At 44.6% G+C, this 18,505-nt stretch overlaps 1 protein-coding gene across 10 annotated transcripts in view; it reads left to right on the top strand.

Moving 5' to 3' along the window:
- The window catches only part of Ntrk3 (neurotrophic receptor tyrosine kinase 3), a 381,715-nt gene that overhangs the window by 85,785 nt on the left and 277,425 nt on the right, over window positions 1–18,505 (top strand). The window contains exon 1 of one of the 10 annotated variants that reach the window (XM_087551668.1): window positions 8,338–8,576. The gene's annotated coding sequence lies outside the window, so the exon portion shown is untranslated. 10 annotated transcript variants of the gene reach the window in all.

The following is an 18,505-nucleotide window of genomic DNA, read 5'->3' as shown; positions in this document are numbered from 1 at the left end:
TAACACGGACCATAAAATGTTGTCAGGAAGAGTCAATGGAGAAATATCTTTAAAGCACATAGTAGTTAGTGCCTAACAAGCACTCAATAAATGTTGCTCATTATTTCGATTTCCCTGAAAATGATTTCTGTATCCCAGTTTCCTTCAGTTTGCTCAAGTGATTATTGTTACTAAGTATGGGCAAGTCCCCATAGCAGAGGAAATGATTAGCAAGTTAATTAATTGTTTTTACTTCAGTACAAAGGTCAAGGTTTTAAATGAAGTTGCGGTCAGCCATCGTAGACCGGGAAGAAGAATTATCCCAATTTGTTCCCTTGGTCAGTGAGGATCGGACCATGCCTCAGTGCATAATTGAATTTGTTTCAGCAGTGATCATGATTGGCATACAGACATCCTTTTCCTCTGTGCCAAGAACTTTGTGTCAGGATTGTAATCCATGTATGTTTATTGTCACTCCATGATGACCAGCATTTACCTGGGCCCATGAATCCATATGTTCTATTCTCTTTCCTTCCCTGTGTCTCTACGCTCAGTTCAAAGTGGCTTCTCTCCAGAACTGAGTGTGGTGCCACATAAGGGCAGAGGCAGGAGACTTTTAAGTTCAAGGTCAGATTAGAGATCCTCTGTGAAGGTTTCCCCCCCCCCCCCAAGAAAAAACCCAACCCAACCCAACCCAACCCAAACCAAACCAAACCAAACCAAACCACCAAAAAGGATGCAGCTCAGTTGATACAGAGCTTGCTTAGCCTTGGGTTCCATGTTTAACATCACAGAAAATTGGCATGAAGGCGCATGCCTGTAGTTTCAGGCATGAAATTGCATGAGGTAGGAGCACCAGAGGTACCATATTATTGTTGGCTACTTGTTAATTTAAAGCCAATCTGGGATACTGTGAGAGCCCATCTAAAAGACAAAAACAAAAACAAAATGTCCTCCCAAATTCAGTTCCTATTCCTCCTCAGCCCAGAGTGAAGAAAGAGCTCCTTGGTAATGTGACCAAGTGCATGGTGGTGGGTCCTATGTTCCAAATATTCAACAGGAGATGAGGTATTATCTTGTTTATCCCTTACAAATCTCTCTGGATCTGCCATGTGTGTTAGGGCATGGACTTGCTTTCCCCAACATTTTGCAGAATTGGGCAACAGAGGCCAAAAGCCTGTGCTTGGTATAAATTACAGAAAACAGTGCTGTAATGACATTGTTTGGTGAATAAATTAAAGCCCTGAGTCATGAGGCCACTAACAGAGAGAGAAGAGAAGTATAATTAAAGAAGAAAAAGAGAGGCTATCAGCTGATGCCAGGAGTGAGACAGAGCTGAGACGGGACTGCTGGGGAGGGTAGCAGGTCCCTTCTCACAGCTGCAGCTCAGAAGAGAGGCCATAGCTGCTACTTACAGTCAAGGAGGCTACGGAAAGAAGCCAGTGCTTCTGACACCCAGGAGATGGTACAGGGAGAGAGAACTTTAGTGGACACTAAACCACATAGGCTTTAGAAAGAAGGAAGGGCATCTATCAGGACTCAAACTCTGTAGCAGCTGGGGATAAGGTGAGATACAAGAGCCCTAGTGGAGATAAATGGGGCTCTGAGGCATAGGCATGAGGTCAGGGGTGGAGCTGTGATTTGGTATAGATTTTGTGTTCTGGGAATCATTTTTCCTCCATCTCTTGTATTTGCTGTGATGGTTCATTCTAATGGTTTAAATACAAGAATTTTAGGGCAATGATTACCTGTGTATTTGGGTGCTGCAACAGGGCTATGCCACTATATGGCTAACAAGGAGTGGAGACCATGGAGAAAATGTAAATTCTTGTCTGTTTTGAACAAGACCTCTTTTGAGGGTCATTCTAGAAACACAGCAAATGAACAGACTGCTGTAGAGACCTATAGCTCCTTCACCCTGTACACTCAGTGACCAGCATTTTGCAGCCTGGAATGGCCACCCAGTGAAAATGTGTTAAATGGTGGAGAAAGTGGAGAGAGCATGCTGACACTAGTGCTCACTGTTTTAGAGAGGTCACTCCCCTTTCTTGTTCACAGATCTGAATCAGCACTTAGGTATGTCACACACAGTAGCCACTCAGTAAATGGAGTGATTTTATAATCTGAAGTCCAAACTAGATCATTTAGTGTACTGTAAGAGAAGCTAGCCCAGCTGGGTTCCAGAACAAGTGAGTGTTTGGGCAAACCAGGACACATGGTTTTCTGTCATTGGTACTTATCTGGATGCATTATTCCTGTATTTTTGGGCTGTGTCGAGAAGAACAAGCAAGGCCTTAATCTCTCTTTCTCTTTCTGTTGTGAGCCTGGGTCTTTCAGTAAAGTCCAGACTGGCCTGGAACTCACTGTGTGGCCAAACCGTCCTGGAGGTTGTGAATAGCCTGCCTCCAGCTCCTGAGTGCAGGGCTTACAGGCGTGCATTACTGTGTCTGGGGCTACTTGTTTTATGTTTTTATTTTTACATCACTTTCAGGTATGCTCGAGCTCATTCAATAGATAGTTACTAAAGACTCTATGTTCCAGGTATATTGGTAGGCATACATGTCCCAGGTATGTTGAGAAAAGCCCTGGATTTAGACTTTTAGGGTCACATTTATTGATCAGGAATCTAGATTCTTTCTTGAGATGGCAGTGTGACAAATGCTAACTTAAAGGGATGGATAAAGTGCCCCGGGAGCTTAGGTAGGGAAACAAGTCATCTAGAGGTAGTGCATCAGAGGAAGGTGCATCAGAGTCACAAGAGGCGATCAAGAACTCAGAAGGCATTCTGGGAGGAACTAGATTGTCCCACCATGATCCATTCAACATGTTCCCAACACCACTATTCAAAAGGGTAGAATGATGATTAAGATAGATGGATGCTTGACGCACAGACCACCCTGACTGATTGTTATTAGATATAAATTATGTCATCCGTCAGTGCTGTTGTGGGAGATGATAGTGTGAGGTGGGAGTCCAGAGGAGGAAGGAGGTCCTGCTACAAGCATAGATCAGGAGCCAACCTTGGCCAGGGAACAAGAGGAGAAAGAAAAAGTTTCTACACATCAAGAACCAAGAAGAGGTTTGCTGTGACCTGAACAGTGTTCCATACACCATTCAATGATACAATGCCTAACATCCTTGGACAACTCTCCTGCCTAGGCTAACGGAAGGACCACAGAGCTGGCCAAAGCAGCAAGATGTGCGGTGGTAGCAAGGCCACAGTGTATTTCCGGAAGTGAGAGATGGATAATAAAAGGAGACAGAAAACCCTAGGAGGAAGTTGGGGCTTTGGTTAGATATAGCCCATCTGCCTCACCATCCATGGCTTTCGAATGCAGTATGAAAATGTTCCTCATTATTTTCCTTGGATGAGTTTGCTATCCTGATGATATTAATTATTCTTAAAGGTCAACAGCGCTCTTTCGAATCCCCTTCTGTTCTATCATGTAATCAGTTAATTAATTGGAAACCATTTAGCTGCATCTGCTGAGTGAGTTTGTGTAGTGCAATGGTTGCTCCTGTCACGAAGGTTCCCTCCATGTGCCTGTTTCTTCCAAGGTTCTGGAAACTAGAGTGCGCCTCCCCCTCCTTCCTGCCCTCTCTGCTGGCTGATTCCCATTCACTCACAGTTGTTTTGGAGGTGTTATCTCATTGAATTTCCCCTTTGTGCATCCTTGCTGGTAATGGCCCCTTGCTACTGAGTGCTTGTCAGATGACAGGACTATGTGGGGTGCCTGTATGTACTGTTTTATTTGATGCTCGCCCACTAACATGGTAGAGATACTCCATCCAGTTCAGGGGAAAGGAGCAAGGCTTAGCAAGGTGAATGGAGCTGTCCAAGAATCATAGAGCTAGAAACTGTCTGAGCAGGGAGGTGGAGCCCACTGAGAGAGAGCCTTATATCCATGTTTGCTACAATGTTGGTGTTTCCTTCTGATACTAGGGGAGGTGAATTGGACTGTTACCACAGTTCTCATTTAGTATCTCAGTCCTGGGCTCTGCATTTGACAAGTGGCGGCCCAGGCCTTCTGTATTGGGTATTTATTTATTTATTCATTCATTCATTCATTCATTCATTCATTCATTCATTCATTTTTCTGACGTCTCCAAAACCTGATGCTTGCCATAGAGCAGAAGCAGGTATCTGTGCTTATGGATAAGAACAGTATAGTGCTATCCTGGAGGTGGTGATAGGTGAGCATCATGAAAAGACCAGAAATAAGAATCCTGGTGGCACCCTGCCTCTTCCTACTGCTGCTAGGAAGAAGCGAGATCATCGACTCTGAAGCCAGGGAGCTGGGGTGTTCTGTTCCCTCTTTACAGCTGCTTACCTGGGATTGGTTATGTCCATTCTTCCTCCCCATCTCCGCTTCTTCCCGAATGTCTGTCTTCATGCGCCCCGGACCTTCCTGGTGTCCCTTCTCATGCTCCCTAGTTTACGACCCCTGCTTTTATCCTCCAAGTTCACAATGTGTGGAGTTCACAAAGGCATCTTTCCTTGGGGAAAGCCCCCCATAGGCTTTCATAAAGGTCTCCTCCAGATGGAAAACCCAGAGCTTGAATTGGGGGGCGGGGTCTGTGAAAATTCCCCACCCTACCTTGTGTGTGTCTCCACCATCTGTCTGTCTGCCTGTGTGTTTGTCTGTCTGTACTTGTGCATGTGCAAGCAGGAACAGGCAGATCTTTACATTTTGTTAGTTTTCAATGCCATGCCATCCCTTCTGCCTACTGCCTAGTGGCACCGTCCACTAGGAGGGTGTCCTCCTCCACAGATGAGGTATGCAAAGTCACCTTTCCAGTTATTAATGAAGACATTTGCGCCCAGGAGTCTGTGCAGAAAGTGGTTGGATCCTAGCAGGTGTCTCTTTACATCCAGACAGATGTCCTAGTAGGGATATTCTCTAGCAATTCAGAGCGTGACCCAACAGCTTTTGAGGATATGGGTTTGATTAGAGTCCCAGTCAACCCAACCTGGGGGGAAAATCACCGGATCAATGGTTCTCTAAGTGTGGTTCTAAAACAGGGACATCAACAACATTCCAGGAACCGCTTAGAAATGCAAATTTCCTCCCAGCCTACCTAATCAGAAACTCCCTGAGGTGGCAAGAGCCTTAAAAAAAAAAAAAAAAAAAAAAAACAACAACAACAAAAACTAGCCTCTGGGTACTTCTGTTACTAGGTGTAAGAAACCTTCTAGGGACTTCTCTAAACCCACACTCCTTAAGCCCCTGTTCTCCCAAGGCTCTCATCTTAGAGGACTTGCATGCAGTGATGATTAAATCAGAGCCTAGGAAAAGCTCCAAGCAGCTTTGCGCTCACAATTTCAGTGTTTCTAAGACAGTCATAGATTGTCCTTTAAACTCAAAGGTGAGTGATAAAAAGAAAGCTGGTGGCTGGCTTCCCTAAAAGGAATAGTTTCTCCACCTAAGGACAGCCTGCTCCAGCCTGGTTGGTTCCCTGCAACTCCTTGGCTGCGGTGGGCGGGGCCTTGACTCCCTTCCTCCCCACTGCGTCCCCTCCCTTCCGTTAGCTGTGTTAGGGGTTCTTGAGTCTTCCTTTAGAGTCTCTGTAGACCTTATCTTTGCTTTGTTCTAGTCACAACAGCTTTTGAGGGTGAAAAAAAAAGACGATGTAGGTCATCAATCACGTGGATCCTTTAGGGCCATGGTCTTGATTGCCCAGCTTGCTCACCACCTGCCCTGCAGCGCCTCCCTGGGATTCCAGAGAGCCCAGGAGCTTCGGGTCAATTAGTTTTTGGTTAATTTGAAAAGACACGGGGAAGGAACAGAATCCCTCAGAATAGCCTCCTCTGGTACATTCAGGGTCTGGTGTGATGTAGACAGTGTGAGGAAACAAAGATGTATGGAATGAACTTTTACTGCTTTGCAGAATCGAAGGAGGTCAGGTGAGGGGCATCAGGCTCCCCCTCAGGCTGAGGGAGGGGACTGGTGAAGAAACAAGGAGGCAAACAATCTGCCTCATTAAAGTGCTTTCCATATTATTTTATGAACCTATGGTTTTTATTACATTAAGTGATGCGTGAGGATCACGGCCCAGGTATGGTATTTGTTTACTGGGCTTGGGCCTGGTGACTAGAGCTGGCTCTTCTAATTAAGGAGTAGGGTATGCCAGGAAGGAGAATACATAGGGTAGGCCTTGTGACAGCTGCTTCCTACACTCCATTTTTCATACCCCAGTCACTTTCAAAACTTATGTGGGGAACTCTCCCTTTCCCCATTTACAGGGGAGCAAACTGAGGAACCAAGAGATTGCATAGATTTTGCTAGCATTTTGGGAATGGGGATTACAGAGCAAGAACCGGCATACAAAACTCCTGTGATGCCAAAGACCATGCATGATCTACCTCTCTCTTCCATCACTCACTGCATCAGAAATGAACCCAGCAGAGAGGGGAGGATTAACTGTCCTGATGTGGGGATCAAGAGGTGGGGTACTTCCTGGCCCTCACCTCAGCTACCCTTGCTGGATTATTTTGGGAAATTTCCCTAACCACTAGGATCTTCATTTTCCTCTCTTGTGTCCAGGCACAGGGAAAGGAGGTCCATGTACTTGGCCTTAAGAGTATGTCCTTCCACCCTGAAAGTGGGAGGCTATGTTGACACAGAAAAGCATTCTTACCCCAAAGGAATACTGAAGGGCTCTCAGTACCTGGATCCTGGCTGCTGGGCTGTCTCCTTGATATTCTGGTCAGACTGTAGTCAAGAGAGGCAACTTAGAACTGAAGGCTGTGAGAGGAATGGGATCCTAGCCAGATCAGGGCTGTCCTTTAGTCTCTTGCTGGGAAAGACCCTCCTGTAGCTTCCAGAGTCAGGAAAGGGTCAAGAAGAAGAGCGCTTTTATCTTTCTCAGAAGAGTTGATTCATCTATTTTTGGTGGGGCCAGACCATGGGTGAGGGTGAGTGTGCAAATCCATGTGAATGCAAGACTAAGGGTGAGTGTAAATTTGTGTGCCTATGGTGTGTGGTTATGTGTATGTAGTATTTGAATGTGTGCAGTGTGCTTATGTACTGTACTTCTGAGTGCGCCTGATGTGTGGCAGCATGTGGTTCCCATTTCCCAGTGGGAAGAAACAGAAGCTACGCTTGCTGCAGCTTGGATCATCTTTGTTCCTTGGCCTTCCCCCTGCTGTGTCCTCTTTGTTCTTATACCATGACTGCTGAGAAGGTAGAACTTTGCTCCCTCCAGAGCCTTTGGAAATTCATCTCTTCAAAGGAATATTGGAAGACTTCTGAATATTGCCTTGCATCTGTTGAACTTGGCTTCTGGTACTATCAAGGATATAAGATGAAGAGAAATGGTTCTTTGCTTCCAATGAAAACAGTATGATAGGCGTGGCAGTAAACACACAGCTGATATTCAAAGCTGACAATCTGAGATGTGGGCAGTGGAAAATGCCCATCCAAAATTCAGTCAGGAGAAAAAAGAGGTTGAGAAGATGTCAAAATGACAAACACAAGCTATCTTGTTGGAAGACCACTGATGCTGGCCTGTAGGATGAGGGCATGAGGTGTGCAGGAAGCGTAAGGTGCAGTGGTGTGCTGGAGAGGGACCAGGATGTTGTCAGGATCCTATTCTGTTCACGGTGAGTTTTCAGGGCTATGTATGACGTAGAGATAAAAGCTGAAGGGAAATGGGTCATGAGAAGCAACAGCAGGTTGAGATCCTCTCAGAAATGCCTGGATTATAAGGCAGACTTTATACATAACCAAATGGGCCAAAAATTCAGGAAGAGTCAACCATTTTGTTCCCAGCTGGTCTCCTATGTATGCATCCAGGATCTTACTCAGCATGTGCAAGTACTGGTACCAAGCTTTCAGCCTTCATGGATGCTAGAAACTGCTCAGTGAGGTGGCGTTGGACAATGGATGTACTTTCATTTCTATGCTCTTGACAGCTGAATTTGTGGACAGTGTTGTCTTGAGTTGACTTTGTGAGCTAGTAATTACAGTTTCCCAGATGTTGACAGCTTCTCTCCACCAAGAACTCCAGACAACAACTGGATTTCACAGATGGTGGAGAGTTCTGCCTTGGACATCTGTGGCTACCAAGTACTTGAAGAGTGGCCAGTCCTAATTGAGATGTGCTTTGAATGTCAAATTCACATTTCAAAGACTTACTACAAAAACAATAACAACATAAGAATGAAAAATATATCTCAGTGGTGGTTTTGATACTGATTACTGGTTGAATTGATGATATTTCAATATATTGATACTTCTTTCCACCATTTAAAATAATGTTAATAGAAAATTTCAGCTGGCATATGGGTCCTGTGTTTAATTTCTGTTGAAGATTATCAGTCTAGATCATTGTGATAATGTATACCTTTAATCTCAGTACTTGGGAGCCTAATGAAGGAAGATTGAGAGTTCAAGGTCAACCTGGTGTATATAGCAAGATACTTGCCCACCAACCAACCAACCAACCAACCAACCAACCAACCAGTCAGCCAACCAACCAACCAACCAACCAGTCAGCCAACCAACCAACCAACCAACCAACCAACCAACCAACCAACCAACCAACCAACCAACCAAGAGCTAGAGAGATAGCTCAGTTGATAAAGCACTTGCCTTGTAAGTACAAGAACCTGATTTCCACACTAGAACCCAAATGATACCAGCCAGGTGATGTATGATATTCCCAATGCTGGGAGGAGGATCCCTGGGAATGCCTGGAAAGTCAGCCTACCCTATTCGTTCAGTTACAGGCCAGACCAACCATGTCTCAAATAAAAGGTAAACAGCGTATGAGGAAGACTTGAGGTTATCTTCACAAGCATGCGCACACATGTGCAAGCACACACACATACATAAAAGTAAAGCATGTAGGAAGGGAATGAAAGGAAAAGATAGAAAGGAAAAAAAAGCCAGCCCATTGCAGACTTTTCTTGCATCTATTCGACTCCACTATGCTAGTGTTAGTGTAACCTGTATCAGGTATCTGTTGTTGCTATAACAAATCAAAACAGTTGGTGATATGAGGCAGGGTAGACACAGTATCTTATACTTCTGTGATGTAAAGTCTGTAGTGAGCCTCCATAGTCTAGAATTAATGTATTAGCAGGGCCATGCTACTTCCTGGAATCTTGGGAGACACTTTCTTGATGCTTGCAGTTTCTAATGGCCATACACATTCACAGCCCCTCCTTCATCTTCAAAGCCAACATCTCATCCTTCTGTGTCTTGCTTCCTGGGCTACATTTTTCTCTGACCTACTCTCTACTTTTTGCTTCCACTTAAATGTGGATTTTCATTAATTCTTTGAGAGTTTCAAATACTGTATATATATATTTTTTTATTAACTTGAGTATTTCTTATATACATTTCGAGTGTTATTCCCTTTCCCGGTTTCCGGGCAAACATCCCCCTCCCCCCTTCCTTATGGGTATTCTCCTCCCAACCCTCCCCCCATTGCCGCCCTCCCCCCACCAGTCTAGTTCACTGGGGGTTCAGTCTTAGCAGGACCCAGGGCTTCCCCTTCCACTGGTGCTCTTACTAGGATATTCACTGCTACCTATGAGGTCAGAGTCCAGGGTCAGTCCATGTATAGTCTTTAGGTAGTGGCTTAGTCCCTGGAAGCTCTGGTTGCTTGGCATTGTTGTACATATGGGGTCTCAAGCCCCTTCAAGCTCTTCCAGTTCTTTCTCTGATTCCTTCAACGGGGGACCTATTCTCAGTTCAGTGGTTTGCTGCTGGCATTCGCCTCTGTATTTGCTGTATTCTGGCTGTGTCTCTCAGGAGCGATCTACATCCGGCTCCTGTCGGTCTGCACTTCTTTGCTTCATCCATCTTGTCTAATTGGGTGGCTGTATATGTATGGGCCACATGTGGGGCAGGCTCTGAATGGGTGTTACTTCAGTCTCTGTTTTAATCTTTGCCTCTCTCTTCCCTGCCAAGGGTATTCTTGTTCCCCTTTTAAAGAAGGCGTGAAACATTCACATTTTGATCATCCGTCTTGAGTTTCATTTGTTCTAGGCATCTAGGGTAATTCAAGCATTTGGGCTAATAGCCACTTATCAATGAGTGCATACCATGTATGTCTTTCTGTGATTGGGTTAGCTCACTCAGAATGATATTTCCCAGTTCCAACCATTTGCCTACGAATTTCATAAAGTCGTTATTTTTGATAGCTGAGTAATATTCCATTGTGTAGATGTACCACATTTTCTGTATCCATTCCTCTGTTGAAGGGCATCTGGGTTCTTTCCAGCTTCTGGCTATTATAAATAAGGCTGCGATGAACATAGTGGAGCACGTGTCTTTTTTATATGTTGGGGCATCTTTTGGGTATATGCCCAAGAGAGGTATAGCTGGATCCTCAGGTAGTTCAATGTCCAATTTTCTGAGGAACCTCCAGACTGATTTCCAGAATGGTTGTACCAGTCTGCAATCCCACCAACAATGGAGGAGTGTTCCTCTTTCTCCACATCCTCGCCAGCATCTGCTGTCACCTGAGTTTTTGATCTTAGCCATTCTCACTGGTGTGAGGTGAAATCTCAGGGTTATTTTGATTTGTATTTCCCTTATGACTAAAGAAGTTGAACATTTCTTTAGGTGTTTCTCAGCCATTCGGCATTCCTCAGCTGTGAATTGTTTGTTTAGCTCTGAACCCCATTTTTTAATAGGGTTATTTGTCTCCCTGCGGTCTAACTTCTTGAGTTCTTTGTATATTTTGGATATAAGGCCTCTATCTGTTGTAGGATTGGTAAAGATCTTTTCCCAATCTGTTGGTTGCCGTTTTGTCCTAACCTCAAATACTGTATATTGATCACAGTGACCACATTCCCCAAATTCTCCCAGATACACCCCTCTTTCCATACCCACCCAACTTGATGCCCACTGTTTCTTCTACAAACTCACTCAGTTCAGTTAGTGCTGGATATACATGCGTGGATGTGTGGCCATCCACTGAAATGTATTCCACTGTACCCATAAATAAACTAGTACTTCTCTTTTAGCAGTCATTCCCTAGGACTGGGACTTAGTGACTGCTTCAGCTCTCACTTCTGGAATTTTGTGTGGCTTGAGCCTATACAAGTCTTGTGTATGCGTTAAAGGACTGCTGTGGTTACATTTGGACCATCATGTAACATAGGATAAATTCCTGGTGTCCATGGTTCACACCCTTCACCACCTCCACAAAGTCCCCTTTGTTTGGAAATGAACAGTGTGTGTGTGTGTGTGTGTGTGTGTGTGTGTGTGTGTGTGTGTGTGTGTGTGACAGATTCTGAACGTGGGTATCTTTGGAAGTCTATTATCCTGCTTAGAATATGGCCATAGGCAACACAAAGACAGCAGGAATGGCTGCTTTCCAATAAAACTGCAAAAAATAGGCTGCCAGCCTGCTGGCTGGGGCTTTCGAATCTCAGTCTAGAATTGTGTTCACTAAGTATGTGATGAGGGCATCTTTTTTTTTGTTTTTGGTGGATGTGCTATAGAGAAGGGTCTGTGGTCCAATAAGTTTGAGAGACTCAGTAAGCTAGGTGCTTCTCTCGGTTAAGGCCCTGGGAAGTTCTGTCATAAATATGCCTCTTGGATTTTCTGCAGTAGAGTGATTTGTCAAATATTATGATACCCCCATCCCCCATAATACTGATGAGCATACTAGACACTTAGATGCTCAGAGACCCACCCTTGGAAACCCTGACCTAGCCCAGCAGAGGGCAATTGAGAGAAAGCTGCCTCCAGTCTCCTGATGTAAGGTCAAGACTCCAGGCACGTCACTTGAGATTTGATTAGAGAAAGCATTTTGGCTTCATTAAAGTTCATTAAATGAGCCATCCAGTGTAATTTAGCTGAATAAAAATGGCTCAGATGGCTTTAACCCCCACCCCCTTTTACAACAATTTAATTGAGGCAAAAGCAAATATATCAGTGACGTAGAAAAATATTTCTTGGCCTTGAAGAGGAAGATTGGGCATCAGCATCTCTTGTCTTGTCATGGGCTCTGGATTTTAAGGGGGTAAGTTGTTCGGTCTCCTCAGTACTATCATTAGGTCCTGGTGATGAGACCCCTCCCCCTAAAGCTCCCCATCACTCTCAGTGAATAGAAGTCAAGACCAGGAGGTGTGAAGTCCTGGCTCTTAAGCAAGTGGTCGGTAGAATGTCAGCTCTTTCTCTCATAATTCTTTCCTGTTCAGGAATCTCTATATATGGTTTGGTGTGGCAGCAGGAGATTCTCCTTATTAGACTTTTCTCCTTGTGTTTTCAGTATTGTCAAAGGAATTCCAGTGTGCTGTGTCAGGGGACCCGGATGCCCTGGTCTGAATGTCGGTGCTCCACAGATTCATCTGTCGAGCTCCTCATCTCTAAGGTGATGGTTAGGAGGGACACCTTCAGGATGAGATTAGGTCCTAAGGGTGGAGCCGTCAATAGTAGATATCAACAAAATATGGCATATCAAATAGCAGCCCCCCATATTAAGGCTGAAAAGGCAAGCCAGTATGAGGAAAAGGGTCCCAAAACCAGGTAAAAGAGTCTGAGACCCCTGCTCCCACTGTTAGGAGTTCTACAAGAAGACCAAGCTATATAACTATTACATATATGCACTCCTTTATGTGGGGAGTGTGTGGGGAGAACAAGACAAAGGGGGCAGACAGAGAGCTGAGAAGGTGTTAGATCTTAAAGAAGGGAGAGACAAGTCTTTCAAAAACCGTCTCAGTGCAAGAAATAACTAGGTTTGCCTCGTGATGTTTCCAAATGGCAAGCCTCAGACTAGGAGCTGTGGGATTGGGAGGGGGTTTCTGGGTAGTACAGCTGAGTGCACAGAAAGCTCGTGATGCATAGAGGGGATGTCCTTCAGTAGCTGCAGAATGAATCCTCCAGGAAAATCCAGCAGCAGTGGAATTTGTCTTGGGAATGTGAGTTGAAAATCTTTCTGGTGCTCTGTTTTTCTATCTCACTAATCTCTTGCAGGAGGAGGCTGGGGTATACCTAGGGGCTTAACAAATGGACCAATAGAAGATTGGATATTAGCAATTGGAACTTGTCTGGAGGCTGGTTCATGTGTGACCATGCATATACAGCATGAGGAATGACAGAAAACCATGCCTTGGAGTCCTTCCCAGGCTATAGTGGGCTGTTCAAATTGGTTGTCAGGCCCTTGGGTCAAATGAAAGGGCTGAAAATGTGTGCATTAGTTTTCTAGGCCTACTGTGACACAACACCACAGCTCAAGTGGCTTCTGCATTTATTTCTTTACAGATCTGGAGGCTGAGGGTCCAAGTTAAGGGTATTGCCAGGTTTGATTTCTTTCAAGGCCTCACGTTTTACTTTGTTGGTGGTTATATTCTCCCCTTGTCTCTCCATGCTCTGTCTTCTGAGCACTTCAATGTCCATAAAGACATGAGTCAAGTTGAATTATGACCAACCCTAGTGGACACCTATAGTCTTAGTCACTGTTCTACAGGCCTTAGTTCCAATAGTATTGACATTCTCAGGATTCCAACATGGAAATTTGTAGGGCAGCACCATTTTCTCCCATGACCATAGAAGTCCAAACCTATGTTAGAGTGGCTGAGGTGATGCTGAGGTGGAGTCAGCATCTTGGAATTGGAAAGGGAGCCAGCCGACAGAGGCATCTGTCAGGTTGATGTGAGTGGGGATGGCTGACTGGTTTTCCAGGTTAGTGGTGCATGGGTAGAATAGAATGGTTTAAAGCATGAGGAAGTCCTTTCCTCAGCCATTTCTGACACAACAGAATAGTAAGACATACTGCCCATGGAGTCTGCTTCTGCTAGAAGAACTGTTGCTTCTTAAAATTTGTCCTGTTCTTAGTCCAGGAAGTACATCGATCTCTATCTTCAGGACCTCCACTGATGGATCCTATTGTCCCCCTTTCTAGTCTCAGTGTCTGAGTTAAAGGCCATGGGAGAGCTCTTCTGATTGGTTTCTCCTGACAGTAGGATCCATCTTGCTGACCCTTTTATCAGCTAATAGGACTCCTAGGCTAGAGGGTAATTATCAGTCATAGGGCTCCACTCCTGCTAAATAAAGATGGGCTCTCCCCTTAGGATGGTCCAAGAACTGCTTTACTAGAGGACTTGTCTACCATAAAGAGTTGCAGATTGCCCCAGAAGATCCCTGTTTTCTGCATAGTTAGGGGAAGGAAGGCCATCTCAGCCCTGTCTCTCCACAGGGTCCAGAGTGTGGCCATATGCGTTCTATCTTTGCTTCCAAAGCTTCCATCATCCCTATTCATTGCCTCTGGACCACAGAGTCTGGCTGGGAGGAAGCCAGCTATGCAGAACAAAATTAATGACTTTGTTTGGGAGTCTCTCAGATGTGTGTGTGTGTGTGTGTGTGTGTGTGTGTGTGTGTGTGTGTGTGAAAGAGAGAGAGAGAGAGAGAGAGAGAGAGAGAGAGAGAGAGAGAGAGAGAGAGAGAGGAGAGAGGATATTACAGAGTTCTGATTTGGGAAAGTGTTTGATGCCTCATCTCATAAAATCTCACTCACCAAATTAATTTGATGATCAGGTGTCTCAGATGCTGGCCATTGACCCAAGCAAAAGTCAGAGGCAGATGACAATGGATTTGCTAGGGAGGAGGCACCACGAGGAGGCTGCCCTGGGGCTTGGAGGCAGGGTGACTCTTAATTAAACTCTTGTCTGATGAACAGCATAACCAGAGCATCAATAACTGCTGACAGATGGATCCAGGTGAGGTGTCAGCAAGGAGGAAAACTGGGGCAGTGAGTTTTGTCCATCTGGATGCTAATGCCCACCAACACCCCAGACTTCCATTTTCCCATCTATTCTGCGTCATGAGAATATATAAATGCTCTAGAGAGCAGGATAGCCAGAGGATGGCACACCCTGCTTGTGCTTTTGAAGTGTATGGTTATCTTTGGGCCTGGGTATTTCTTTTGTGCATCTAGGGCAGTGCTCTGGTTATAGCTGCACAGGTTAGACACTGCACTTTCCTTAGGACTTGTGTGGCAGTGTCTTTGTGTATGGAAATGTGTGTGAGGGTGTATGTGTGTGTGGACAGTGTATGAGAAAAGCAGTGGCCACTCTATAATGTGCTTTAGAAATCTGAAGGACCTTTCCTCCAGATGGAGCTGGATGGGTGGAGGAGGAGTGGGATGGAGATGAAGCCACACCCCTGTGGAAGAACAAAAGCTCATTCCTCTTCACTAGCTGTCCCGGGCCCCCAGCTGTCTTTCCCATGTAATAAGGAGGGGGGATAATGCTATTTCTTATTCTTTATTTGCCCAGAGTGCCTATGATTTTCTTTCTTTCAGAATCCAATTTTCTCTTGACATTTCTGTCTGTTGTAGCAAAGCATGACCTTTTGTAAGAGGACGTGGCTGGCAGCCTGCTTTCTGCCTGGGGCTCCCTGGAACTCCTGGCAGGCTCTCTGCCAGTTCCTTTCTCAGAAAGGAGTTAGTGTACCTGGGCCAGTCCTACCTCTAGGGTGGCTTATTCTTATCAGAAACCTCTATGGTTACTGGTCTTGCTTTATCAGGAGCCTGTGCTGTTAGGCTCAGCGAGCACTGGGTCCCTACAGGCTGCCAGTCCTTAGCTTCTGCAACATAGCTTGTGTTCAGTGGAGCTCTGGAGAAAAGCAAGGGATGTAAAGGTGCAGGCTGGGAATCTTTCCAAAGTTCTGCCAGGATTCCCTTGTGAATTTGGAAGTTTGGGGCTTGTTTATTTGTGTGTGTGTGTGTGTGTGTGTGTGTGTGTGTGTGTGTGTGCACGTACATATAGGAGAAGGCCAGAAGTCAGCTTTGGGTGTCTTATCTTAGGAGCCTTATGCACTAGTTGTATATTAGCTGAATAGCAGGCTTCAGTCATCTATCTATTCTACCTCCTAGTGCTTGGGTTACAAACTTGTTCTGCCCTACCTGGCTTTCGATGTGTATTCTGGGACTCCACCTCGAGTCCTCATGCTTGCAAAACAAATATTTTACTGACTGAGCTATTTCCTCAGTCCCGCTGTTCAAGTTTTATACCCAAGGATGCTATGTTTATTGTGCATAGACAATAAGCAGGAGAAACAGAGATGGTAATAATGCTTCTACCTGGGAGATCCAAGCACTCAGACTTCTTATGTCACACAGGCTAATAGCAATCATGTCGTACAGACTGTTACTGGAACCTGTGGCCTTTGATCTCAGCTTCTGTGCTCCAAGACTACTGGTTATGTTTGGGTAGTGACTCTCTGGGAATTTTCTGGACCAATTGCTGCATTCCTCTTTGGGGAGCTTGCCCTGGGGTTACTTTAAATGATATTGATACAGTTCTTGTGTAATCCATGTTTTCTTCATAAGTAGACAGAGGTAGAAACTTGTAGGAGCAAGCCACAGGGACTTTGGAAAGCAGAACATGATGATTTTCATGTCCTGAGATGTGCGGGACTTCTTGGGCTCATTGGGTCTTCCTGGAGAGCTCTGTGGGCTCAGAGTCAGGGAAGAGAACAGAGCAGCAGACTTTCGAGCTATCTACAAGGGGTCTCTGTCCTTTCTACAACAGTCTTCTCAACCCTCAGCATTGGGTTGCATTACCAACAGCATCCTAAAAATCTCAGAAAAGTTAATAAGTTTAGGATAGTGTAAGTTCCAGCCATCTTATCACAAGTAGCTTCTGCGGGTGCCCTGTTCCTTAACTCTTCTTCTGATTGAATATATGTTTTTGTTTCATACTTAGTACATTCTCAGGTCTGTGGGTCTCAGTACAAACCCATTTTTCTGATAGACTATCTGATTTCATTCTCTAGGTGTCTAACAGACATCTCAAGCTTAATGTTCACAAGGAGCAGGAACTCTTGTCAATACCTTAACTTTTATTGATAGATGTTACTTGCAAAAAAATGATGGGTTTATTTTGACATTTTTATACATGCAGGTAACATATGAATTGATTATATCCATCTGCCATTGCCTTCTCTTAAGTTTCTCTCCTCTGTTATCTGATCCAAGAGGATAATTTTGGTCCCACTGCTCAAATGTGATCTGTTAGTTAGCTTCCTCATTTAACTAAATGCCTCTCTAGTCACCAGTGGATTCATGACTTTCTTTGTTGTGTGACAAAAGACTTGACATAAAAACTTAGGGGAGAATATTTTGGCTCATGATCTCAGAGAGTCCATGGTTTCTTCATCTCATATCCTAAAGTACTGCATCATGGTGGTGTGTGGAAGGCTGTTCAACTCTTGATAAACAGGAGGCAGACAAATCTGCAAGAAGGGGCCAGAGGTAATACGCATCCCTAGTTTCCTACCTCTTGCAGGTAGGTTCCACCTTCTAATGTGTTTATGAATTCTCAAGTAGTGTCACCAGCTGGAGAAGAAGCACTCAAAAGATGTGCCTTTGGAGACCATTTCATTTTCAAACCATAACATCCACCACTCAATTCACTGTCTTTTACCCAGGGCAAGCTGCATGTTCTGATGACTCTTCAGCACTTACCTTCAACCTCTCCTCATTGCTCTTCTCTTCTCTTCTCTTCTCTTCTCTTCTCTTCTCTTCTCTTCTCTTCTCTTCTCTTCTCTTCTCTTCTCTTCTCTTCTCCCCTCTCCTCTTCTCCTCTTCTCTCTGCTCTGCTCTACTCTTCCCTCTCCCCCCTTCTCCCTCCTCTCCTTTCACATTTCCCTTCCTTTTTCTCATTTTCTTGCTTAGAAGTTAGTTGAGGTCCCCTAACTAGCCTGTCACCTTCATGTCTTAGTCTCCCATTTAAAAAGAAGAGGTATTTAGTTAACAACACATTACCCCTAAGAGTCACCCGATACTTCCTATTGTTCTTTGGAGCAATACCAGTCTCTTCCCAAGGCCTGTAGATGTGGCATGGATCCCTGGCTTGCTTATCCATAGTGAGTCTCCTCTGTACTGTCATTTCTGGATGGGTGTCTTCCTGGGTTTCAGCTCTTTCTCATTATTTCTTTTGCCAGGTCCAAGTTACCTTATCCCAGCACCCAAATGAAGTAGTCCTTCTCCCAATTACTCATGTCACTTTGTATATACTCTGCTTTCTACTTACTAAGAACCTTCTATCTTTCCATCTTTCTTGTCAACGGCCTACCCTTCAAGCCTCAGCATAGCCTATATTTGTCTCTACAGCAAGTAGAAGTCATCTAAACATAAGTGTACATGAAAGCATGTGTGTATGTGTGTGTGTCTCTGTGTGTGTGCACACATGTGCATGCATGTAAATAGGAGTCTGTGTTTGCCTTGTTACCTATGTGTTTAATAGATACAAATATGCATGTGTTCCAGTGGGTATGGATATTTATCTAGATGGAATCATCACTGCATCTGTTCCCATCAGCAGAGGAGTACATTGTTCCTGGGTTGCCACTTCATTTCTCGAGGTGTCTAACTACTGCCTTTAAGGGTTATTGTCACATCAAAAGTTGTTTGTTGAGTCTGGCAAAGTAATAACTGTGGACGTGTTTCTTCTTTTATTCAGAAGACTAATGGCTGCTCCCTTCCCCTGTACATCCTAATGAGAACAATTAAATAGCCATTAGGAGAAGAGATGTGTGAACAAAAGGCTGATGTCTTGATC

Source organism: Rattus norvegicus, chromosome 1 (genome assembly GCF_021556685.1).
Source record: "Rattus norvegicus strain SHRSP/BbbUtx chromosome 1, alternate assembly SHRSP_T2T, whole genome shotgun sequence".
In the NCBI taxonomy this organism is placed as follows: domain Eukaryota; kingdom Metazoa; phylum Chordata; class Mammalia; order Rodentia; family Muridae; genus Rattus; species Rattus norvegicus.
This window is presented reverse-complemented; position numbering and strand designations above follow the sequence as displayed.